The 26,502-nt window shown below is 44.0% G+C and overlaps 1 non-coding gene across 1 annotated transcript; it reads left to right on the forward strand.

The window, feature by feature from the left end:
* Positions 1 to 23,016: 23,016 nt before the first annotated feature.
* On the forward strand, positions 23,017 to 23,088 carry Trnag-acc (transfer RNA glycine (anticodon ACC)). Its single transcript has one exon. It is a non-coding gene; the product is annotated as a tRNA-Gly (tRNA).
* The last annotated feature ends 3,414 nt before the right edge of the window (positions 23,089 to 26,502 follow it).

A 26,502-nucleotide genomic window follows, 5' to 3' on the forward strand; every position in this document is an offset into this window, starting at 1 on the left:
AGAGCACTGAAAGACCTGAGTCGAAACAAGGCCCCCGGAGTAGACAACATTCCATTGGAACTACTGACGGCCGTGGGAGAGCCAGTCCTGACAAAACTCCACCATCTGGTGAGCAAGATGTATGAAACAGGCGAAATACCCTCAGATTTTAAGAAGAATATAATAATTCCAATCCCAAAGAAAGCAGGTGTTGACAGATGTGAAAATTATCGAACTATCAGCTTAATAAGTCACAGCTGCAAAATACTAACACGAATTCTGTACAGACGAATGGAAAAAGTAGTAGAAGCCAACCTCGGGGAAGATCAGTTTGGATTCCGTAGAAACACTGGAACACGTGAGGCAATACTGACCTTACGACTTATCTTAGAAGAAAGATTAAGGAAAGGCAAACCTACGTTTCTAGCATTTGTAGACTTAGAGAAAGCTTTTGACAATGTTGACTGGAATTCTCTCTTTCAAATTCTAAAGGTGGCAGGGGTAAAATACAGGGAGCGAAAGGCTATTTACAATTTGTACAGAAACCAGATGGCAGTTATAAGAGTCGAGGGACATGAAAGGGAAGCAGTGGTCGGGAAGGGAGTAAGACAAGGTTGTAGCCTCTCCCCGATGTTGTTCAATCTGTATATTGAGCAAGCAGTAAAGGAAACAAAAGAAAAATTAGGAGTAGGTATTAAAATTCATGGAGAAGAAATAAAAACTTTGAGGTTCGCCGATGACATTGTAATTCTGTCAGAGACAGCAAAGGACTTGGAAGAGCAGTTGAATGGAATGGACAGTGTCTTGAAAGGAGGATATAAGATGAACATCAACAAAAGCAAAACAAGGATAATGGAATGTAGTCTAATTAAGTCGGGTGATGCTGAGGGAATTAGATTAGGAAATGAGGCACTTAAAGTAGTAAAGGAGTTTTGCTATTTGGGGAGCAAAATAACTGATGATGGTCGAAGTAGAGAGGATATAAAATGTAGGCTGGCAATGGCAAGGAAAGCGTTTCTGAAGAAGAGAAATTTGTTAACATCCAGTATTGATTTAAGTGTCAGGAAGTCGTTTCTGAAAGTATTCGTATGGAGTGTAGCCATGTATGGAAGTGAAACATGGACGATAAATAGTTTGGACAAGAAGAGAATAGAAGCTTTCGAAATGTGGTGCTATAGAAGAATGCTGAAGATTAGATGGGTAGATCACATAACTAATGAGGAAGTATTGAATAGGATTGGGGAGAAGAGAAGTTTGTGGCACAACTTGACCAGAAGAAGGGATCGGTTGGTAGGACATGTTCTGAGGCATCAAGGGATCACCGATTTAGTATTGGAGGGCAGCGTGGAGGGTAAAAATCGTAGAGGGAGACCAAGAGATGAATACACTAAGCAGATTCAGAAGGATGTAGGTTGCAGTAGGTACTGGGAGATGAAAAAGCTTGCACAGGATAGAGTAGCATGGAGAGCTGCATCAAACCAGTCTCAGGACTGAAGGCCACAACAACAACAACAAGGTAAAGAATGAGGAAAGAATCGGAGAGGAAAGGAATATATGGAAAACACTGACAAGAAGGTTCAGTACGATAGAACATGTGTTAAAGCATCATGGAGTAACATCCATGGCTATAAAGAGAGCTGTAGAAGATAAAAACTATAGCGGAAGACAGAGATTGGAGTACATCCAGAAAATAACTGAGGACGCACGTTTTAAGTGCTACAGTGGGATTAAAAGGTTGGTACAGGAGAGGCATTCATCGTGGACAGCATCAAACCGGTTAGAAGAGCAATGATTTAACAAAGAAAGAAGCATCATCTGCAAACAATCTACACTTTCGCAACAGCAGAGGTACTACAACACTTCCATGCGGAACACCACACATCACTTCTGTTTTACTCCATGACTTCCCGTCGATTACTATCAATTATGATATTTCTGACAGGATATTACGAATCCAGTAGCACAACTGATACTCCACAGAGAGGCAATTTGATTAGAAGTAGTTTGTGAGGAATGGTTTCATAAGCCTTCTGGAACTCTAGAGACGTTAAATCAATTTGAAATCCCCTGTCAACAGCATTTAATACTTCATGTGAATAAAGAGCAAGCTGTATTTTCTGAATCCACGCTGACTATATGTCATTAAATGGTTTTCACGAGGTAATTCATAACGTACGAGCGCAGTATATGTTCCAAAATTCAACCTCAAATCGATGTCAGTGATATGCGTCTGCAATTCAAAGAGTTATTCCTAGATCCTTTCTTAAAAATTGGTGTGACCTGTGCAATTTTGCAGTCTTTTGATACGAGTCTTTCGTCAAGCGAGTGGTTGTATATGGTTGGTAAGCATGAGGCTATATATCAGCATACGCTGAATGGAATTTAATCGGTATACAGTCAGGAGCGGAAGACTTGACTTTGTTAAGTGATTTAAGCTGCTTCGCTACACCTAAGGTACCTACTTCGAAGTTAGTAAAGTTGGCATCTTGGCAGCTTTTCTTGATTCGAATTCTGGAATATTTAGTTTGTCCTCTCTGATGAAGGAATGAATTTTGGAAAACCGTATTCAGTAACTTCGAGTTAGTGACACTTTTAGCCGTAACATTACCATTACTGCCGCAAGGTGAAGGTATTGATTGTGTCTTGTCACCTGTTTACTTTACATACGACCAGAAACTCTTTGGATTTTCTGCTTGGTTTCGAGACAGAGTTTCGTTGTGGAAACTCTGATTGAGTCACAACTAAGTTAAGAGTTAAGTAAAACATCACTAACATTGGAGACTTTGGGTTCTTTTAAACTTGGCATGCTTTTTCGTTGCTTGTGCTATAGTGTTCTGCTCTGTTTTGTGTACCGTGCCGTCTCGGTTCCATCTCTTATTAATTTGTTTGGTATGCGTCTCTCAACTGCCACCAAAACTTATACGGTCTACGTTTACATATTATGGAAGGAGTCGAGACTGTGTATTAGGAAGGGTTCAAGAGAGATTTTATCGGTTTTTTAAAATAAATATACTGTAATTTGCTTCTGTTTTTGGTGGATTTGTATGTGACGGTATTCAGTCTTGCTACAACTATGTTGTGGTAACTAATTGCTGTATTCGTCATGATGTTCCCTATTTACTAATGATTATTTGCTGCTAAGAGGTCAAGCAAGTGTGTTTTCACAACCACTTACACTTCGAGTGGACTGCTCTTCTATTGTTCCTAACGTGTTATTCTGAGAAGAGACGAGCGAATACGCAGCGTGCAAGGATAGGGTAACTAAATAACGGGAATATTTCAGATGTGTCCAATTTATTCTTCTCTGCCTAATCAACGATCCACGTTTCATGTGTCATGTAGATGATGAAAAGGCTTTCTTACAAGGTACCAGAGCGGTCTCGTCTTGCCAAAAACCTTAATTTTCTGCCGAGCAGTTCTAGAGGACACTGTTTTTGGTGGAGTAGAGTAACTATCGAAATATGACTCAGACCTATGAGACGCATCTCTGAGATCTTTCTGTTTGATCTAGTCGAAACCTGCATGTGTAACGTCGGATGTGGAACGCCACTTGAGCGCGTTCAGTAGGAACAGTACGAATAATGGGACTTAAAGTAACGTCGACAGGTAGTCACTAGAAACGGAACGCAGTGTCGTACTGGGGGAGGATGGTTCGGCCGTGCTCATTAAAAAGAACTACACCTGTATTCACCCTAGGAGATTTGTTCATTACTGCACACCTACATACGGCTTTCTCGACGCTTCCCATTGCTCATACAAAAAAAGTTCGTTACACTGCAGCTGAAAGCAATGCATTTGAACATTCTTCCTCTCAAATAAGAATCCAGTATTCCACCAAGGCACCACTTTGCTCTGTGATTGTGTTGTATCAGTAGAAGGGCGTATTGTAGTCGCTCCAAGTGAAGGCACCCTAGGAAATTTCGTGCCCGAGCAGATAATCTGCGCCTCAGTGACACCAACGGGGGAGAGAGTCTGTGCGTGAAGATTGCGCTGCCTCCGTCATATACCTGACACAGAAATCATAAAATTGAGATAACATAGGAGTCTTCAGAATCGTAATAAAGAAGTAAAGAAATATTCAGAATACGTAAGCGTTTGGACAGTACAACATTCTGTCTCTCTCGGTCAGTGAAATGTAACAGTGTTTTGTAACTATTCTACATCTACATCTACATTTATAGTCCGCAAGCCACCCAACGGTGTGTGGCGGAGGGCACTTTACGTGCCACTGTCGTTACCTCCGTTTCCTGTTCCAGTCGCGTATGGTTCGCGGGAAGAACGACTGCCGGAAAACCTCCGTGCGCGCTCGAATCTCTCTAATTTTACATTTGTGATCTCCTCGGGAGGTATAAGTAGGGGGAAGCAATATATTCGATACCTCATCCAGAAACGCACCCACTCGAAACCTGGACAGCAGGCTACACCGCGATGCAGAGCACCTCTCTTGCAGAGTCTGCCACTTGAGTTTGCTAAACATCTCCGTAACGCTATCACGCTTACCAAATAACCCTGTGACGAAACGTGCCGCTCTTCTTTGGATCTTCTCTATCTCCTCTGTCAACCCGACCTGGTACTGATCCCACAATGATGAGCAATACTCAAGTATAGGTCGAACGAGTGTTTTGTAAGCCACCTCCTGTGTTGCATTACAGAGAAGCTGGATTCAGGTCTATTTCCAGCAATCCAGAATTATGTTTTTCGTGGTTTCCCTAAATCATATGAGGTAAACGCTGGAACTAGAAATTTCCTCTCCCTCCCCCCCCCCCCCCCCCACCTCCTCCGAAACCCAAACTACTTCTCTTCCTACTTCTTCTCTTCAGCCACCTCTGATTGCCTGCCAGTTCACGAGTAAAATGTTGAAAATAGTGTTTTTGGAAAACAGTTCCCATTACGTGCACCGTGAAATCTATGTCACACGAGGCGACTATATAGCTCCCTTTCACGCAGAAGGCACGAAGAACGTCTAGGGTTTTTTTATCTAATAGAAAGAGGGCTCTCGCTATACTTCACAATAGGCTAGTTTACTAGCGTTCATGAGGTTTAAAATGAGCAATAAGCTCGTTTTGTTGTAATGTGCTTGTGATGCAAATATTGTTTGTTGTGCTAGTAAACAGGATGTTGAGTCCAGATAGAACACCAGTAACAATAGCCCAACAGGTCGAGGAATGGCTGAAAGAACGTGCATGACGTAAGCGGATGACAAATAACTCACAGTGTCCTTGCTGTTCTTGGAAAGGAGTCTGGCCGCATAGAAAGTCATCAGCTGCCTCAGTGCTGCAACTAGCTTCAGTAGCTACGACGGATTTACTGCATACTGGCTGAAAGAAACAACACGACTGTGAATTGCTTTATATCATTTTATTTCCTGATGTGAGTTTATCTCGTTCTTGGTCTGCTAGAAGCTGTTCGCCAGATAAAGGTTCGATATACATCTTCATACAACTGTTCCTACATTTATATCTGTACTACACATACCACCTTATTGTGATTGGCGGAGGATAATTCGAGTAGTATTATAATGTCTCCCCTACATCTCCCTGTTGCATTCGTGATCCATAACTTTTACGTTACAGCGGCTGCAAGTACTTTAATGTGCACATACGAGACGCTTTCAGGATTGCTACATTACTCGGTGACGTCACGCAACGTCGTTCAGTGAATTTCTATGTCTCCCACTATGTCTGGCAGCTAGCTTTCCTTGGCCCCAGATCCCTAGGTCGCTTCTGACACGTACTCTGGTTATTTTAGTTGGATTTTCTTTTCAGTCGTATCCTTCCGGTTTGTCCGATGTATATTAACTCACAATCGTCATATCCAATTCTATATATTCCTGATTTATTTAATGGTTACATTCCTTGGGTGATCCGTCATTTTCAGTGGAGGAGACTGTTGCACCTGAATGATGGTGTATATGGGAATTCATGATATTATCTAGTCGGTAATTAAATCTAATGACTGATCTTACGCCGGCCGCGGTGGTCTAGCGGTTCTGGCGCTGCAGTCCGGAACCGCGGGACTGCTACGGTCGCAGGTTCGAATCCTGCCTCGGGCATGGGTGTGTGTGATGTCCTTAGGTTAGTTAGGTTTAAGTAGTTCTAAGTTCTAGGGGACTTATGACCTAAGATGTTGAGTCCCATAGTGCTCAGAGCCATTTTTGAACTGATCTTACACTGAAGAGAATAAGAAACTGGTACACCTGCTTAATATCGTGTAAAGCCCCCCGAGCACGCAGAACTGACGCAACACGATGTGGCATGGACTCAACTAATGTCTGAAGTAGTGCTGGAGGGAACTGACACCATGAATCCTGAAGGGCAGTCCATATATCCGTAAGAGTAAAAGGGCGTGGAGAACCCTTCTGAACAACACGTCGCAAGGCATCTCATATAATGTTCATGTCTGGGGAGTTTGGTGGCCAGCAGAAATGTTTAATCTAAAAAGAGTGTTCCTGGAGACACTCTTTTGTGGCGGCGTTCGTAGCGACAAACAATTCGCTGTAGAAACGGCTTACGAAGTCACCGCCACACTTTTAATAGCGGGCCGACCGGTCCGCTGGAACAGTGAACAGAAAGATGAAAACCCAAACACTCTGATTAAATAAAAGTCGGTACTTATCTTTATTAACGAAGATACAGAAACACAGTAGTGAACTCCGTGTCTACAGAAATCTGTCTAGTTCGAGTCGGAGCGGCTAGGTCAACGTCGGCTGACGGCAAACAACAACTCTGCTGCGATGAACACACAACTGACTAGCAAGTACACAATTCGGTGGCGAGTATACAACTGAGCGGCGAATCCAGAACTGACCTAGCGCTCGCGACTCCAGCGCTTAAGAAACCAAAAGCCAGCGGTGGCGCGCGCAGACTTGCGGCGATTTCCTGTCTCGCTGGCGCTGCTTATGCGGACGGCGTCCGGACTTTGATGCTGCCAACCCTTTTGGCAGCGGGCTCGGGTGGCATTATTGGCTAGGATATAACACTCCTCCCCCCCAAATCGCCGCACCGTCGTTGAATAATGACGTGGCGAGCGTCGACGGCGGGGAAGGGATCTGGCCGCAGGCGTAGCGGACGAGACCGGGGCGAAGACTGTTGTCGGTGGCAGTCCCCGGTCCGCACCCCAGCATTGGCTGCGCGGGGCCTCGGGAAACACCGACTGAAAACCGAGGTCAGGGTGCACGCCTGTGACCACGGGCGCAGCTTCTGGTACAGGACGCGACGGGGCGTCGGGACCCACGAAGAGAGGCAGCGTCTCCTGACGCTGCGTCGACGGCTGCTGAGTGGGCGCCGGACAAGGCGCTGCGGTGTCAGACTCCTTGGGGGTGCCCAAGGAAAGCGGCTGCAGGACAGGCTGCACAGCCACCCCTTGGGAAGGCGGTCCGGCTGAGGGGTCGACGTCCATCAGCTCCGAAGGCGGTGGCGACTGAAGAGGGACCGCAGGCGCCGGAGCGACCACCTGGGGCGCTCCCGGATGAAGCTGCGCGGGAGGCATCAACGGGACGGGCTGTCGGCGTGGTAGTGGCGACGGCTGCTGCTGCTGCCCCGGGGGCGGCAGCGAAGTCGGAAGGCGCGGCTGGAATCCGCCGCGGACCAAATCTGTGGACAAAGAACGAGCGGCAGAATCCGGGCGGCCAGCGCGGCGCAACTGGTTCTGATGCCTCCTGTGCACCCCAGTAGCACCTTGAACAGTATAAAAACCGCGACCCTGGACACTTATCACGCTACCACGTTCCCAACGACGTCGACCGTGATAAACTCTGAAAAAAACGGCGCCGTTGCGCTGAAAACGCGTGCGATGCTCAGAAGCGGCGGGTCGATCCGGGGGGTGCAACAACCGTAGTAGGGTGCGATGACGACGGCCGTGGAGAAGCTCCGCAGGCGAAGGGCCGTCGCGTGGCTTGGTCCGGTACGACGACAGGAACGTGATGGGGGCCTGCTGACGAGAGTGCGTAGCACGAAGGCGGTCCATATGATCCTTGAATGTGCGTACAAAACGTTCCGCTGCACCATTCGATTGAGGGTGGAACGGCGGAGTAAGAACATGGCGAATGCCATTGGCAGAACAAAAACTTTCAAATTCAGCAGAGGTAAATTGTGGACCATTGTCAGACACTAAAACTTCTGGAAGACCCTCAATACAAAAAATTGAATTCAACGCCTGTATAGTTTGTGCAGACGTTGTAGACTGCATGGGCACAACAAACGGAAAATTACTAAATGCATCTATCACGATGAGCCAACGAGAATTCCAATACGGACCAGCGAAATCAATATGTACCCGCTGCCAGGGACCGGCAGGGCGTGCCCACTCAAAATAGCGTTGAGGCGGAGCAGCTTGGTGTTCGGCACACGTCGAACAATCGGTAGACATCTGCGTAATCTGCTTATCAATGCCGATCCATGTACAATGACGGCGGGTAAGCTGCTTGGTGCGGACCACTCCCCAATGACCTTGATGCAACAAGTCGAGGACCTTGGATTGGAGCACTTGGGGAACCACTACACGAAGCTGGTCATTCTCGGTGCGTAACAGCAAAACTCCGTGCGAAACAGACAACAGATGACGTTGCGGATAATAGCGACGAACCACAGGATCCGATATGTCCTTTGCCTTGGACGGCCAACCACGTTGAACAAAACGTAATAGTAAACTCAGATGAGGATCCGTAGCTGTCTCACGTGCCACCTGACGATAATCAATCGGAAAATCCCGGAGGGACTGATGCTCATCGGCGTCAATCTGATGGCAAGAGTCGTCAGAGGAATCGAAGACATCATCCGCAGCAATCGGCAATCTAGAAAGCGCGTCAGCGTTTGCATGCTGAGCTGTAGGGCGATACAGTATCTCATACTGGTATTGTGATAACAAAAGAGCCCAACGTTGTAGTCTCTGAGCTGTTCGCTGAGGAACTGGTTTAGACGGATGAAACAGTGACGTCAGGGGCTTGTGATCTGTTACTAAATAGAATGGTCTACCATAGAGGTAGTGATGGAATTTTGTGACACCGAACACAATAGCCAACGCTTCCTTGTCCAATTGGCTATAATTACACTGAGCTTTGTTTAGCAATTTAGATGCGAACGCAATAGGACGTTCGGTGTTACCGACTCGGTGAGACAACACAGCACCGAGGCCGAAAGAAGAGGCATCACAAGCTAACACCAGAGGCTTGTTAGGGTCGTAATGGACCAGACAACGATCATTCAATAAAGCCTCTTTAAGCTGCTGAAAGGCTGATTGGCAATCAGCTGACCACACAAACGGAACATTCTTACGGCGGAGACGATGCAACGGTGCAGCACTCTGTGATGCATTAGGTATAAACCTAATATAATATGTCAATTTGCCAAGAACTGCTTGCAATTCCTGCAGATTGCGAGGGGCGGGCAAATCACGAATAGCTGCTAAATGTGATTGGGAGGGATGAATGCCTTGAGCATTAATAACATGTCCCAGATACTCAATCTCCGTAAGGAAAAATTAACATTTATCGATGTTGCAACGTAGGCCTGCCTGAGACAACTCTGTAAACAAACACTCCAAATTACGGAAATGTTCAGCAGGCGTCCGACCGGACACAACAATATCGTCTAAATAGTTGCAACACGATGGCACATTAGCCAGAAGTTGTGACAAAAAACGCTGAAAAACAGCTGGAGCTGACGCACAACCAAAAGGCAAACGCAGAAAACGGAACAACCCCAACGACGTGTTTATGACAAAATACTGTTGTGATTGCTCGTCGAGGGGCAATTGCAAATATGCTTCACGGAGACCAATTTTGGAAAAGAAACGAGCTTCCCTTAACTTATCCATCAGCTCGTCCGGTCTAGGCAAAGGAAAAGAATCAATGACAGTCTGAGGATTAACTGTCGACTTAAAATCAGCACACAAACGTAACTTGCCAGACGGTTTCTTTATAATAACTAAGGGAGAAGCCCACTGGCTCGCTGAAACGGGTTGAATAACACCGTTGTTTTGCCAACGACGAAGTTCATCTGCTACAGGTGCCCGGAGGGCGTGAGGCACTGGACGAGCACGAAAAAATCGAGGCTGAGCATTATCTTTTAACGTAATATGAGCGGCAAAGTTCGCAGCACAACCTAGTTCGTCTTTAAATATGTCACTGTATTGTTTACACAAATCGGTTATGCTGTCTTGAGGAACAACAACAGAATTAATTTGCAACACATTGTCTTGGATAGACAGGCCAAACAAGTCAAAACAGTCTAATCCGAAAATGTTTACACTGTCTGTAGCGCGGAGCACTGTGAATGAAACTGTTTTTGTATTGCCACGGAATGTGGCTGGCACGCAACATACACCTAACACAGGAATTTGTTCTCCACTATAAGTAGCCAAAGAATGTTTTGCCGCTGAAAGTTTAGGGCGGCCGATAGCCGCATACGTAGCACTATTTATGAGAGTCACAGACGCACCAGTGTCTAATTGAAAATTGAAGGTCTTATCCTGGATGCGTAGCTTCACAAATAGTTTATTACACTGTCTCTGGATCGGTGCAGTGGAGGCGGAAGACACAAAATCAGCGCGTTTAGCGCGTGTTCGCTGCTTACGACAACTCGTGGGTTGGGCGGGTGGAACAACAACTCCTGCTTCACTTGCAGTCTGTACATTACGTTTTACAGCGTTTGAATTACGCTTGGGTCGCATAGCAGAGGGCTGGGTGGGTGGCTTATTGCGAACAAGTTTATTACCCACACAAACCGTGGAAGAGTCTTTAAACGCGACCTTCTGGGCGGGCTGGCTTTGAAGAACATGAATATCCATGGGCTGGGCAGCACTAGAATTGTTCTTGCGTTTACGCAAACAAACAGTCTGGATGTGTCCTTTCCTTTGACAAAAGTGACAAACCGCGTTTCTTAACGGGCAACGTTCACGAGGATGAGCAAGAACACACTTAGGGCAAGACTGAACTCTATCATTTTGCACACGCGGCTGACGAATGTGTTTAACATGACGCGGCCGGCTAGTGTTTACAGTCTGACTCTGCTGGTGGGGCCGCGGGCGTGACATAACTGGGTTAGCACAGGCAATTTGAGAAATACATGGCTGATCTAACTCACACTCAGCATAGTCAAAAGTATCTTGGGCTTCAATGATGTTCATCATAGTCTCTAATGACGGGTCAGGCAACTTTAAGATAGCAGCACGAATACGAGAATCTTTTTGAGTAATAGCGTCTCGTAACATGACGTCACTGTAGGAAGCTCCACACACACAATTAAATCGGCACTGACGGGTGAGGCCCCGTAAATCTGTTAACCACTGTTTATTAGATTGATGTGGCAGTTTCTTTAATCTGAAGAACTTGAGTCTGGCTGCTGCCACATGAACTCGCGACTCGAAATACTCAGCAAGCTTGTTAACAACAACGTCATAGTCTAAAGCTTCTGGCTTGGATTCCGGGAACAACTTACAAAGTAGTCGATAGACTTCCACGCCTGCAGTGGAAATTAAATAAAGCTGCCGCTCAGTACCCGTGATTTTGTAGACTGTCATGTGCGCCTGCAACTGCGCGAAATATTCTCGCCATTCTTTTCTTGATGCATCAAAAGCACGGAAAGGTGGTGCTGCCTGTGCTTGTTCCTTTTGTGTTGGAGGATTAGCCGCTTGTTTGGCGATTGGTTCCACCAGACTTTGTATTTATTTGCTGACTCTGTAACAAGATCAACTGTTGTAATTCGGCAGACATAGTGAACACAAATTAAACCAGCCCCCCAAATTTTATCGCTATAATTAGTATAACCAGAAACAAGTTGAACCAGCCCTGCACACGAGTTCGGAAGCCCTCGTCGCCAGTTTTGTGGCGGCTTTAGTAGCGACAAACAATTCGCTGTAGAAACGGCTTACGAAGTCACCGCCACACTTTTAATAGCGGGCCGACCGGTCCGCTGGAACAGTGAACAGAAAGATGAAAACCCAAACACTCTGATTAAATAAAAGTCGGTACTTATCTTTATTAACGAAGATACAGAAACACAGTAGTGAACTCCGTGTCTACAGAAATCTGTCTAGTTCGAGTCGGAGCGGCTAGGTCAACGTCGGCTGACGACAAACAACAACTCTGCTGCGATGAACACACAACTGACTGGCAAGTACACAATTCGGTGGCGAGTATACAACTGAGCGGCGAATCCAGAACTGTCCTAGCGCTCGCGATTCCAGCGCTTAAGAACCAGAAGCCAGCGGTGGCGCGCGCAGACTTGCGGCGATTTCCTGTCTCGCTGGCGCTGCTTATGCGGACGGCGTCCGGACTTTGATGCTGCCAACCTTTTTGGCAGCGGGCTCGGGTGGCATTACTGGCTAGGATATAACACACTCTGTAGCAATTCTGGACCTGCTGGGTGTCGCATTGTCCTGCTGGAATTGCCCAAGTCCGTCGGAATGCACAATGGACATGAATGGATGCAGGTGATGAAACAGGATGCTTACTTACGTATCACCTGCTAGAGTCGTATCTAGATGTATCAGGGGTCCCATATCACACCAACTGCACACGCCCCACACCATTACAGAGCTTCCACCAGGCTGAACAGTTCCCTGGTAACATGCAACGTCCATGGATTAATGGGGTTGTCTCCATACCCGAACACGTCCATTCACTCGAAACTATTTGAAACGAGACATGTCCGACCAGGCAACGTGTTTCCAGTCATCAGCTGTCCAATGTCGGTGTTGACGGGCCCAGGTGAGGGGTAAAGGTTTCTGTCGTGCAGCCATCAAGGGCACACGAATGGGTCCTCGGCTTCGAAAGCTCATATCGATGATGTTTCGTTGAACGATTCGCACGCTGACACTTGTTGACGGCCCAGCACTGAAATCTGCAGCAATCTGCGGAATGGTTGCACTTCTGTCACGTTGAACGATGCTCTTCAGTCGTCATTGGTCCTTTCTTGCAGGATCTTTTTCCGGCCCCAGCGATGTCGGAGATTTGATGTTTTACCGGATTTATGATATTCACGGCGCATTCGTGAAATTGTCGTACGGGAAGATACCCACTCGGAAATACTGTGTCCAATCGATCGTGCCCCGACTGTAACACCACGTTCAAACTCACTTAAATCTTGGTAACCTGCCATTGTAGCAGCAGTAACCGATCTAACAACTGCGCCAGACACTTGTTTTATATAGGCGTTGCCGATCGCAGCGCCATATACTGCCTGTTTACATATCTCTGTATTTGAATAAACATGCCTATACAGTTTCTTCGGCACTTCAGTGTAGAATCACATGAAGGAACGCGCACTATAGACCGCTTTAAACAGTTTCCAGCATTTTCTGTTGCCTTTATTGTTTTGAGACATGTTGTGTTTGGTGCATCCTTCGTAAATATCTTTTTTACGTATGTAAGTGTTATTTTGGGGATGTTGTTAATTGGTCAGTTATATTTATGGATAGTGAAATGCTGTATATTTTTAAGGCCAGTTACGTAACATGTCACATTTCGTCAGTCGTGCAGCATCTTGCACCTTGAAACAGACGGTCTCTTTACCATGGAGCACATAATATTTGCAAATGAAACTGAATTTCTTTATTGACTTGTATTTTGCGTGTATCTAAAATGGAAATTTGTGTTAATGCCAATAGCTTCTATTTCAAAACATTTTTAACTTGTAACTTCTGATAATACTTTTTATTCTGATCACACTTACTGACTATTGGTGTGTAAGAGAGTAATAATTTTCAATGCGATAATTTTCAGTGCGATACGATCTGTAGCTACGATGAATTTTTTGAAAAATTTCATGATGCCTTCAGCTGTCACTCTCTGTATTTTATGTAAGATTTCACAATTTTGACCTTAGACCATTTCCAAGTAGAAGTAATAAAGTAAAACATAGACTGTTGTAATACAGTACTGACAAGACATTTCTCGATTTCAACACTTTTAAATCTGAATAGAACATTTGTTCCCAGGCGCATAACCATGTATCTTGGAACAGTTTTTCACATTTCGAAAAACCTTACTTTTTTGGAGAAATTTTTGTAATTTCTGAAAAACACTGCAGTGATTCTGTCATTCGAAAATGGATTAAGAAAACACAGAGTAAGTCAAAAAGGATTTTACACCTTTGGAATGATACTGAAATTTGTTGAGATAACTTACAGAATCGGTAGAGGTGCGATTTTGTAGCAAACAACCTAAAGTTTCTAGAGTGAAATTTTCACTCTACAGCGGAGTGTGCGCTGATATGAAACTTCCTGGCAGATTAAAACTGTGTGCCGGACCGAGACTCGAACTCGGGACTTTTGCCTTTCGCGGGCAAGTGCTCTACCAACTGAGCTACCCAAGCACGACTCACGCCCCCTTCTCACAGCTTTACTTCTGCCAGTACCTCGTCTCCTACCTTCCAAACTTCACAGAAGCTCTCCTGCGAACCTTGCAGAACTAGCACTCCTGAAAGAAAGGATATTGCGGAGACATGGCTTAGCCACAGCCTGGGGGATGCTCTGCAAGGTTCGCAGGAGAGCTTCTGTAAAGTTTGGAAGGTAGGAGACGAGGTACTGGCAGATGTAAGGCTGTGAGGAGGGGGCGTGAGTCGTGGTTGGGTAGCTCAGTCGGTAGAGCACTTGCCCGCGAAATGCGAAGGCCCCGAGTTTGAGTCTCGGTCGGGCACACAGTTTTAGTCTGCCAGGAAGTTTCAACCAAAAGTTTTATTCACGTAGTGCATCAGTACCCCATTCCGCCACCAGGAGCGCCAGCTTAGTGCACAGTTGAAATGGTTGCTTTCAGTGGTGCGAATCGTGATTGCTGTGTGGTTTAGTTTCATGAAACGAACTCTGCAACAACTGTTCGGAGTAAATTTAGCATCGAATACACTAAAGAATCTCTAAGCAGGACTAAAATTTACTTTTGGCACGAGGATTTCGTCGATATGGGTTATTCACTGTATTAAGATAAATCACCATGTTGCCCGCGTGTTAATAATTACGTCGAACAGATTAGGAAGAGCTTTGACCGCAATCCACAAAAACCAACGCTATGTGCGTCTCACGGGACTGGCATTCCACAAAGGACTGTTTGGTGAATACTGCCTAGGCGTTTACACTTGAAACCGTACAGTTTCACAATTGCATAGCACATTAGCAACGCAGGGTAAGGTTTCTCGTGGGGAATTCTTTGCGGAAATGTTGCATCGGATACAGGAAGACGATAAATTCCTGAACACCCTAATCTTCAGCGATGAGTCAACATTTCACATCAGTGGCATGGTGAACACCCACAAATGCAGAATACGGGACCGTGAAAATCCACTTGCAATCCTGTAACACGTTCATGATAGCCCGAAAGTTAATTTGTTTTGTGCTATTAGTAAATTGTAAGTGTACGACACTTTGCCCTACGTGGAGAAAACTGTCCCTGGTATTGTGTATCTGGATGTGGTTGAAAACATTTTAATTCCACGGATCGATGAAGATGACCGAGATGGGACTGTTTAGTACCAGCAAGACGGTGGACCCCTGATTACCTCACGCAAGTTCGAGGTTTTCTCGATAATCGCTTCCCAGGTCGGTGGATTTGCCGTGAAAGGCCAATCGTATGGCCACCTCGCTCTCCAGACTTGACACCTGTGGATTTCTTTTTTTGGAGTTTTATTAAAGACCGTGTGTTTGTGCCTCCGCAACGAAACAATTTAGTCGACCTGAAAGATCGAATCTATGCTGTTGTTGGACAAGTTACACTTGATTTTCTGCAACGAGTGTGGGAATAAATTAATTACTGGTGCGATGTTTGCCGCCTCACAAATGGTAATCACTCCGAACCAAAATGACACTTGACACTTTTATGGGAAACTTGAGGTTGTATGCTACAAAATGAATCTACCGATGCTGTAAGTTATCTCAATAAATTTCTATATCGTCCAAAGTTGTAAAGTCCTTTTTAACTTACCCTTATATTACACTTCTACTGCAGGGCTGGACAGAAGTGAATGTCTCAAAGGTGTTCCAAGGTACAACATTTTCCTCTATTGTTTACGAAATCTGATTTTCACCTTGATATTTTTAAAAATTTTTGCTTTTTTGTTTGAGGCGTTAGCATACTACAGGAGAATTGGGAAGTCAGGTTTTTGTGTAGCTGTTCCTCTCTGTAGAGTAAAGCCGTTGGTGCCTGACTTTCGCTTGCTTTTCAACTTTTATGTGTACGTTTCTTTAACCATTTGGAGCGGATGGCGTCGTGTAATCGCCTGGGCCTGATCACATACGAATGACTTGAAAAACCTATCTTTTCCGCAGCTTTTGGCGTACTTACCTTGGAAGCAATGTACAGTAAGACCGAGATGATTTGGCACTCGATAACTCTGCAGACCCGAATGTCCGGGACGCATCAGAAATGTTCCCGCATTTTTATGTCGTCGCCTTTGATAGTATTGTCAGACGCCTTCGAGATACATCGCAACCGTCCAATTTTCTGCCTGATTGAGCGATTATATTCTCGCCAACATAAGCCAGTTCCATTGTTAGGCCAGGAGATAACTATCACATCACTGATCGACGAAGCTGAGATGGGCGACGTATATGTCGAGTCGATAATTGTTCGTTCCGAAATTGTACGAATGCTAAATTCTACATCTACTAAACTGCTTTGTCAGCAGGAGACGTTGATGAATAGACGTTGATGAAGACTTTCAGCTATCGAAGAAGAGCTACTGGCGATCTGATGTTGCATAGAGTTTTCAACCCACAGAACGCACCAGACAGAGTGACGAATAAGAAACGCCTACAAATCACGTCTCATGGGCTGAAGCTTCAGAAGCCTTAAACACTTCTGTTAAATTCGCTGAATGTATCCACTAATACAATCCTTCTGTAGTTGCGAGTCTGAAAATCGCACAAAATAATTTTTGTCATAAAGGAGTTCAACCCAAGAAACAAGTTAGCATTTCTGCAATTTTCCAGGGAATTCAGAAAAAAATTTCAGTAAAACATCGGGGTAGATACCACTAAGATATAGCCACATCCTTCACAACGTCAGACATTTTTTTATGATCCTAAAGACAGTGATTACAACTAAACTACATCAAATTCTTGGCCATAGCTTTCATTAATTAGCTTGACGTTCATCTTTTGAAACCAGTTATTTCATAATTGGGGAACAAAAAATATTCGTGTGTATCGAACTTTCCTAACATTTTCAGGCTTAAACTGATTAAATGGAGCAGGTTAGTATTCGACTTTTAATTCAATTTTGCTTTCACGGAAAAGTAATACATACTTTTAATTTTTTTATATTTTAGTCTCCCACTTTGTGTTTCATAAATAACAGTTACTTTCGTGTACCTTAAACTACAGGTTTCACTTATATCCTTTTTTCCTCGCCAGTTTTTCAGAAATAACCTTGATAATCCGGCAAATCTGATAATCCGGCATTCACACATCCCAGAACCTGCAGGATAATCAAGGCCCTACTGTATTATTGTCGTGCAAAACAAAGGGAGCGACAGTCTAGAAATACGCGTCCTCCTTAACACGTGAGTTAAGGGGAAGAGCGCCACACCTGCCGCCCCCCCCCCCCCCCCCCCCCCCGATGCCCCGAAGCGCTGTTGCCCAGAGCTTCAAGAGCTTCCTCGTTCTCTAATGGCTTTGGTGCTGAGACAAATTGCACAGATGCGGCTATTGGGATACATGAGAAGCTATCTCCTTGGAATTAACACAACTACCACGTCACTGTAAGCAAAACCAAACTTACGCTCTCCCTTCGCTCTGTGTCTTTATGGGTATGTAAACTCACAAGGCAAAATGTGTGACAGCTCGTGAAAAAGAGCACACTGATCGCTTTGGATGGCTGTAGGCGAGAGGTCACCAAACATTTTTCACAGCGGGCCGGATAACTGACAAAATGACAAGCGCTGGCTGCATCATCATTCAGTACAATACTTGCAAGCCAGAACGAAAGCTCAGGGAAAAAAGATGAAAAACTAAGTTCAGCATTACGTAAAGGTTTTTTAAATTACCGCTACCAGTCACAAACTTTGTCAACTGTTGTATTACTTATTTATTTAGCGACAGGTTTCGAGGGTTAAACCTCATCTTCAGACTGAATGGCTTTACAAAAACAACTTTACAATAAGGTCATGCTGATAATAAATAGTCTTTTCATAAATATTGTAGTCATTCTGTGGAAGAAGAGAAACATAGTAAAAGGCGATGTCACTTTGGAAGCTGGACTGATGTTTGCACGATAATGTTGTCTTACGGTCACTCACTTTATCCTTCTGGTTGGCTGGTTCAAATGGCTCTGAGCACTATGGGACTTAAGATCTGAGGTCATCAGTCCCCTAGAACTTAGAACTACTTAAACCTAACTAACCTAAGGACACCACACAACACCCAGCCATCACGAGGCAGAGAAAATCCCTGACCCCGCCGGGAATCGAACCCGGGAACCCGGACGTGGGAAGCGAGAACGCTACCGCACGACCACGAGATGCGGGCTGTTCTTCTGGCGTGCCAGTCTCGTTGTGATGTGTTGCGGTGCATCCATTTCCGTGACTCTCTTGGCCACTGTTCACAAATTGTCACTAACACAGCAGTAACTCGGAAACACGATCACAAACAGTTCTGCAGTGCAGTGGACAGGATGGCGCTCGAAATACAGCTTGTTTCGATTTAACTATCGATTTGCCGATCTTGTCTAGCAATTTAAATACTAGAATATACAAAACTATTATTCTACCAGTTATGCTGTATGGGTGTGAGACTTGGTCTGTCACTGTGCAAAATGAAAAACCGTTTCGAGTATTTGAAAACAAAATTTTGAGGAAAATTTTCGGAGCAAAAAGGGATGACATAAGCGGAGAGTGGCGAAAACTGCATAACGAAGAGGTTCACGAACTCTATTCAAGCCCTGACATAATAAGTATTATTAAATCACGTAGGCTGCGATGGGCGGGTCACGTAGCTCGAATGGATGAGGGTAGGGCAGCGCGCAGAGTACTGGTAGGGTACTTAGAGGGAAAACGTCCTGTGGGGTGACCGAGGCGTAGATGGGAGGACAATGTGAAGGCTGATTTGAGGAGCCTAGGTATTGAAGGTGAATGGAAGGAAATAGCCCAAGACAAGGACAGATGGCGTAAATACGTTGCTGCGGTAATGGACTCTCGAGTCCGGTATGACCAGTTAGTAAGTAAGTAAGTATGTGGTGTCAGATGTTTACATGTCGTCTGCCCGTCTGGTTATCGTATTACAGATGTAGGTTGACGAAATACATTAAAAGTTGAGCACCTGTTACAATATTATTGGACACATCATGATATAAACTATTTAATTTTGATTTTACATATTTATAAGCTATTGCTGGGGCTCGAGTCAAACGACTGTCATGTTAAGTATCTTTTATTCTAGGAGTACTGTAGTGAAATTGGAAAAGAAATATGAATTTTTGAAGTCTGTCATTTCATTCAGGATCTCGTTATTCCCCATGTGGCCATGGATGAATATTTCCATTTCTTTCAAGATGTCCATTTTCCAGCTCTTTCCTAAATCATTTAGTACTTTGAGATCGTTGTCTATTGTAACACTGTGTCCTGTTTCATTTATATGTTTCGAGATAGCTGATTTATTCGGTTTGCCAAGTCTGAAACAGTCAATGTTTTCTTTAAAGTGGGTTTTAAAATTTCTTCGTGTTTGGCCAATGTAATATTTGTTGCAATGGCTGCAATTAAATTTATAAATTACTGCTTTGTTAAGTTTCTCTGCGGGATGTGAGATGTCATGTATCAGTATCTTTTTTAAGTTGTTGTTGGTGGCAAAGGTGATCCCGATGTCTGTTCTTTTGAACAGTTTGGCTATTTTGTCTGATATGACGCCTAGATATGGTAACGTTATGTACTTGGATTTTTGGATGTTGTGTGAGTAAGACGTGTTAGATTGTTTGTTTTATTTTTAGTTGTGCGTTGTGATAGAGTGTCTATTTCATGTTCGTGATAGCCATTATTTCGTGCAATGTATTTAACACTATTCATGGCTTCAAATTCCCTAAACTCAGCATTCCGTGTTAACCATGGGTGAGTGGCATTCAATGCACAAGAAAAGGACAACCAACAAATTTATTTACTGAAAGTGTAATTGAAGAAGGCAACGTTAGCAAGAAGATAGTTATGTCACAGCCAGTGTGCACAGATACGAATCACACAAAAATAAGTCACAGAAAACATCAGTGAGATTTTTGAAGCAGACGTTTGGCTGTCAAGATATCATCATTGTTTGGTTTGGTATTTCTGCATCCAATCAAGGGAATTGCTTGTTCCATACACTGATTCCATAGTAGCAGCAAATGTCTTCAGTTTCTGAATCTCGATATCAGGTATGCACCGGTAAACTTCAACAGGTTTCCCTTCTCTGTGGATATTGTCACGTAAAATGGCAGAGTCAGGCACTATTTTAGACCACAATGATAACATATTTATTCAGACGTGCAAGTCATTTGTAAGCAAATCGGTGAGTACCAAACGTAGTTCAACTGGCACAACATGAAGGCTACAAAGGAACGAATTTTGGAACAGAAGAATGTCACACTCATTATTGTCAAGATCTGAAAATCGCTCCAAAAATATTTCTACAAGTCACAAATATTTTTTTTTTTTGTTCGGAAAATGCAGGTTGGCATCTTCAAGGGCAGTAGCACAATACTCTTTGCAGTAGTGACAATGAGGAAAGCTTGCTCCTTCCAGTTATGTTACAAACAATAACAGCTTTCTCCAAAATCCTTTGTTGATTCTACAGAAATTACAGATGAGGTTATCGCTGCGCTGAATTTTAAAGTTCAGTTCATTCATAGGGGTTGTGACGTCGACCACAAATGACAACTTCGATAGCCAGGTTGGATCTGACAACTCTATCTTTTTCAGTGAGAAAAATATCCATTTCGTTTTGGAGCTCCTGAGAACAAAGCAAAACTTTACTGCAGCTGAGCCTCCTCTCTGAGCATGATTAGGCAAGTCACAGAACTCAGAATTCAATTTCTCCAAGAAAAGACTGGAACAGACGGAGATAGAGTGCATGCCCCCAAATGAAGTTCACAGCAGCAGAACAAACTGGTTTCAGTGCACAAGAAATATCAAAGTGTTTCCCACTGAGTGCTTGTTGATGAATGATGCAGTGAATGAACAGAGCACCTGGAATTTGCAAATCTTCCAACTGATTCCTGATCATTGACTACAGCAAATTGAATGCACATAGCAGCCACGAGTGAAGATCTCCAAATATTCTAAAAATTAAATTGAAATTGTTTCACACTGTCTCGTGTTCCATACGTTTTATGAACCTAATGGGACGGATGAGCTGACGTCGCCAGAAGGATCTGGCCTACGGGTCTTAGTTTGGTGACCCCTGGTGTAGACAGTGCAGAAATGGTATCATGTGGTCATGTGACTTTTCAACGCTGTTAGAAGTCATGGCAGTGAAGGAGTGTGCTTTTGCGTCAATCTGTTGTATGGAACCAGGGCAGTAAGATGGATCGACGGGGACATGTAACTAAATGGCGGAAAGGAATTAGTGTTTGTAAATGCCCATAACCGATGCCTGAATGAATTTTCCCGATTTGTTGGCATATCAACGCAGACTGTCCAGCGTGTCTGCAAGGAATGATGTACCACTCACAGCCGTGTAACAATGTAATAGACATTTGGAGTTGGATACCTCGCAAACACAACAGCACTCGGAGAACCATATCTTCAGTCATCGTCATCATCAATCTTTTGCCCTAGGGCATGTCTTCGCATGTAGCTCTCCTGTAATTTTTTACCCACTTCGTTTTTTTATAATTGTTTCCTATCATTATACCATCCACCCTCTTGTATTTTCTGCGTCCTCTTCTTCTTCCATTCACCGTTCCTTTCATAGCATCCATCAGTAAACAATCTCTTCTCATCCAGTGTCAAAGCCAATTGTGTTTCCTCTTCCTCACTACCTTTAAAATTTCTCTCTCTTCTCCCACTGTTCTCAACACCTACTCATTTCACACATTGTCTACCCATTTTATCCCTTCCATCCTCCTCCAAAATCATATCTCTAATGTTTCTATTCTTCATTCTTCCTCTTTATTCAGTGTTCATATCTCAGCTCCATATCATGTCAGTCTCCATATGAAGGACTTTGTCAAACCTCTTCCTCAGGTCCCTGGCCATGCACCCACGTAGATGCCTCCTCTGCTTATGGAAGGCCTCCCTGCTAATTGTTATACATGTTTTCGCAGTGTGATGTTTAAGACTTCCATTGATATTTTTAACTTCCACAGTACACTTTTCAAGACTGTTACTGCTTCAATTTTTGTATCACGATGCAGGTGGATGTTTGGCCTGCGCATCATTCCCTCAGAATCCTGCATGACATTTGCTCAAACTGTATTATATATTTATGTAGTCACGTATTGCTACTCTATCTACTAAAGAGAAACTCCTTAAAGTTTAACGTATGTCATTCAGTTTTCTTGGGTTATTAATAAATAGATACCCATACATTGTATGATACTAGCTATCCCTGCGCACTGATATAAATTCATTGAATTTAGTATCAGTTCCTACATGCGCTTGATAAATGTGTTTTAAATTCATCTTACCCTGTTTTATAATTTTTATTCATGATAGATCCTCGAAATTTTTACCATATCACATGATGTTTTCGGGAACTTCGAAACTTTTTTCGATATTATTTTCGATTAACGAGACCCAGAGGTTCAAAGTTACCGTACATATGCAGAAATCCGCGAAAATCAGTTTTTACCCGTCAGCCACCATTATCTAAATAAACATTCAAAATGGCTCAAATTTTAATTGTACATTCCTTGGACATTCTTCTAGGAAGGCCATTTTCCCGTTGTCGAAAATCTGTACCCTTCATCAAGTTACACACGAAAAGCCATGACTTTTGGGTACCAAAAGTACCAATGTGTGCATGAGCATTGCTATGCTTCTGTCGATGGCGAATCACCGAAAATTTTACCATATGTTCTTAGGACGATGTTCCTGGGGGGGTTTGAACGTGTTTCTCATATCTTTATCCATTACCTCGATCCAGTCCGCCTTCGTAGCGCAGCGGTAGCGTTTCCGCCTACCACGCAGGGGGCCCGGGTTCGATTCCCGGCAGAGGACTGGGTGTTGTGTGTTCTGTATCCACATTCTCGTTATCATTGGCCCGCAAGTCGCTGAAGTGGCGTCAGCTAAAAACGGCTTGCAATGCGGTGGCTGAACTCCCCCGCATGGGGTCTCCCTGTCGATAATGCCATACGTTCATTTTTTACCGCGATCCAAACGTTCAAAGTTAACATACGTATTCACGGAAATATGCACATAATATCTGGTTTCAGGCACAAATGTAATTTTAACTACCATAGAGAACGTATGGCCAGAGTTCTAGGGTCATTGCAAGGGTTCTGAGGCTACCAAACTACGTTTTTAGTCAGCATTTTTTCGCCAATAAAACTTTATGACGCACTGTCTCCATATAATGGCCAATTCACGCCTATATAAATAAGCCCAAAGTTGCACTGCAGTGACAAAAAATTTGATGAAAATGGTCTTCAGATCCCTGAAAAGAACTTAAAAATGGCTGTAAGAAATTATATAAAGTTAATAAGATCGCAAATTCAATAAATGTTTCTAATAAAATAATTACTCCTTTAATATACAAATCACGCGCCGGGTGTTTTTGATAAACTGCAATCAGTGAGGAAAGTATCCAGAAAAAATGTGAAGGTAACGTGAGACGTTGTGCGAATCGATAGGTCGCACCATGCGCCCTGCAGACGTATATCTAGACCGCTGGCCGCGCTGCTTGTAAAGACGTGAGGAAGGGACATGATATTGGACGACCAACGTGAGCGGTGGTGAGAAGAGGTGGCGGTGAACCAGCTGTGGGCGTCGATTTTGAGTTCAGTGAGCGTGTTCGACGTGGAACCTGTGGTGTCACCGCCAGACACCACACTTGCTAGGTGGTAGCCTTTAAATCGGCCGCGGTCCGTTAGTATACGTCGGACCCGCGTGTCGCCACTATCAGTGATTGCAGACCGAGCGCCGCCACACGGCAGGTCTAGAGAGACTTCCTGGCACTCGCCCCAGTTGTACAACCGACTTTGCAAGGAACGGTTCACTGACAAATACGCTCTCATTTGCCGAGACGATAGTTAGCATAGCCTTCAGCTACATTTGCTACGACCTAGCAAGGCGCCGTATTCAATTGATATTGAGATTCTATTAATGTATCATCAAGAGCGATGTTCTACAAATGTGGATTAAAGTTAAGTATTCCAGAAGCTACGTACTTTTCTTTATAGCATTCATTACGTATCCTGTTTCACACCTCACGCCAGCCTGCGTGAGTTTAAGCGTGTGCCTTTCGGCTTCCTCTCATTGTGTCTAGGCTGTCTTGTCTAGACACAACAGAACCGTCTTTTGCGGAGCCTACGGTTCGTTGGCGACTTTTCTTCTGGACACATGGGGCGTGTTTCCGAGGAGGACGTGGCGAAGGTAACTCAGCGGAATGATGTGGACACACTCTGAGAAGAGCACGCGGAAGAAAGCCATCTGCCACACCGTCGAGTTTCAGACAATTCCGTCTCACCTGGGATCTCACAAGATCTTCCTGGTGAGACGTTTGGGAACACTCGGTGCTAAATTAATTGAGCATGGGTCATTTCTGGGCAGTGACTGTGTCTCAGTGGGTTCCTAGTGTTCCTCCTGTTGCAGTAGAAACCTTCGTTTACGTCAGCACTTTGTGACTTAACGAAGTACGTTGCCCCTGGTTCGTGTTTCAGTTCAGCTTCTTGGTCAGAATCTCGTGGTCGCCGACCACGTACTTACTGTCTCTAAATTTGAATATGACGGCCTGCGTTACCGCACGTGCCGCATCTAACCGCTTTCCGGTGGGCCGCACAAGTGCCGCATTTGCCTTATAGTATAGCAAATTACTGTGTAGTAGTTCGTTAAATTTGACATTCCCTTCTTGTTTACTTATGTTTTATGTATTAAATATGTCTTGAAACTTAATTCTCGAGGCATTCTATAGTAAATTTACTGAGCCATTAATTACTACGTCGCGGCAATGAAAGCTTTCTGGCACATCACGGAGGAATCTCTGTAGCCAACCTTTTGGTAGTATTTAAGAATGCGAGGTTCTGTCTGTCACATGTGCCACCATATTATCTTTTTCTAGTTCCGCGCCAAGGACGTAGTATTTTAACTTGGTTAATGATATACGTTTGAACTTATTCCGGGCTACAGGGACCAAGAGATCGCGGTCCTTCCAATTTCTAAAATTTGTTACATCGATTTGAGAAGCATTTTTTTTATTAGATACTACTGTGCGTGCATTGCCGTTAATTATTATTGTTACTATTGTTGTTGTTGTGGTCTTCAGTCCAGAGCCTGGTTTGGTACAGCTCTCCATACTACTCTATCCTGTGCAAGCTTCTTCATCTCCCAGTACCTACTGCAACCTACATCTTTCTGAATCTGCTTAGTGTATTCATCTCTTGGTCTCCCTCTACGATTTTTACCCTCCACGATGCCCTCCAATACTAAATTGGTGATCCCCTGATGCCTCAGAATATGTCCTACCAAGCGGTCCCTCCTCCTAGTCAAGTTCTGCCACAAATTTCTCTTCTCCCCAATTCTATTCCTCATTAGTGATGTGATCTACCCATCTTCATAATTCTTCTGTAGTACCACATTTCGAAAGTTTCTATTCTTGTCTAAACTATTTGTCGTCCATGTTCCACATCCATACATGGCTACACTCCATACAAATACCTTCAGAAACGACTTTCTGAAACTTAAATCTATACTCGATGTTAATAAATTTCTCTTCTTCAGAAACGCTTTCCTTGCCATTGCCAGTCTACATTTTATATCCTCTCTACTTCGACCATCATCAGTTATTTTGCTCCACAAATAGCAAAACTCCTTTACTACTTTAAGTGTCTCATTTCCTAATCTAATCCCCTCAGCATCACCCGACTTAATTCGACTACATCCCACTATCCTCGTTTTGCTTTTGTTCATGTTCTTCTTATATCCTCCTTTCAAGACACCGTCCATTCCGTTCAACTGCTCTTCCAAGTCCTTTGCTGTCTCTGACAGAATTACAATGTCATCGGCGAACCTCAAAGTTTTTATTTCTTCTCCATGGATTTTAATACCTACTCCGAACTTTTCTTTTGTTTCCTTTACTGCTTGCTCAATATACAGATTGAACAACATCGGGGAGAGGCTACAACCCTGTCTCACTCCCTTCCCAACCACTGCTTCCCTTTCATGCCCCTCAACTCTTACAACTGCCATCTAGTTTCTGTACAAATTGTAAATAGGCTTTTGCTCCCTGTATTTCACCCCTGCCGCATTCAGAAATTGAAAGAGAGTATTCCAGTCAACATTGTCAAAAGCTTTCTCTAAGTCTACAAATGCTAGAAACGTAGGTTTGCCTTTCCTTAATCTTTCTTCTAAGATAAGTCGTAAGGTCAGTATTGCCTCACGTGTTCCAACATTTCTACGGAATCCAAACTGATCTTCC

The sequence above is a fragment of the Schistocerca serialis genome, chromosome 2 (assembly GCF_023864345.2).
Source record: "Schistocerca serialis cubense isolate TAMUIC-IGC-003099 chromosome 2, iqSchSeri2.2, whole genome shotgun sequence".
NCBI lineage: Eukaryota > Metazoa > Arthropoda > Insecta > Orthoptera > Acrididae > Schistocerca > Schistocerca serialis.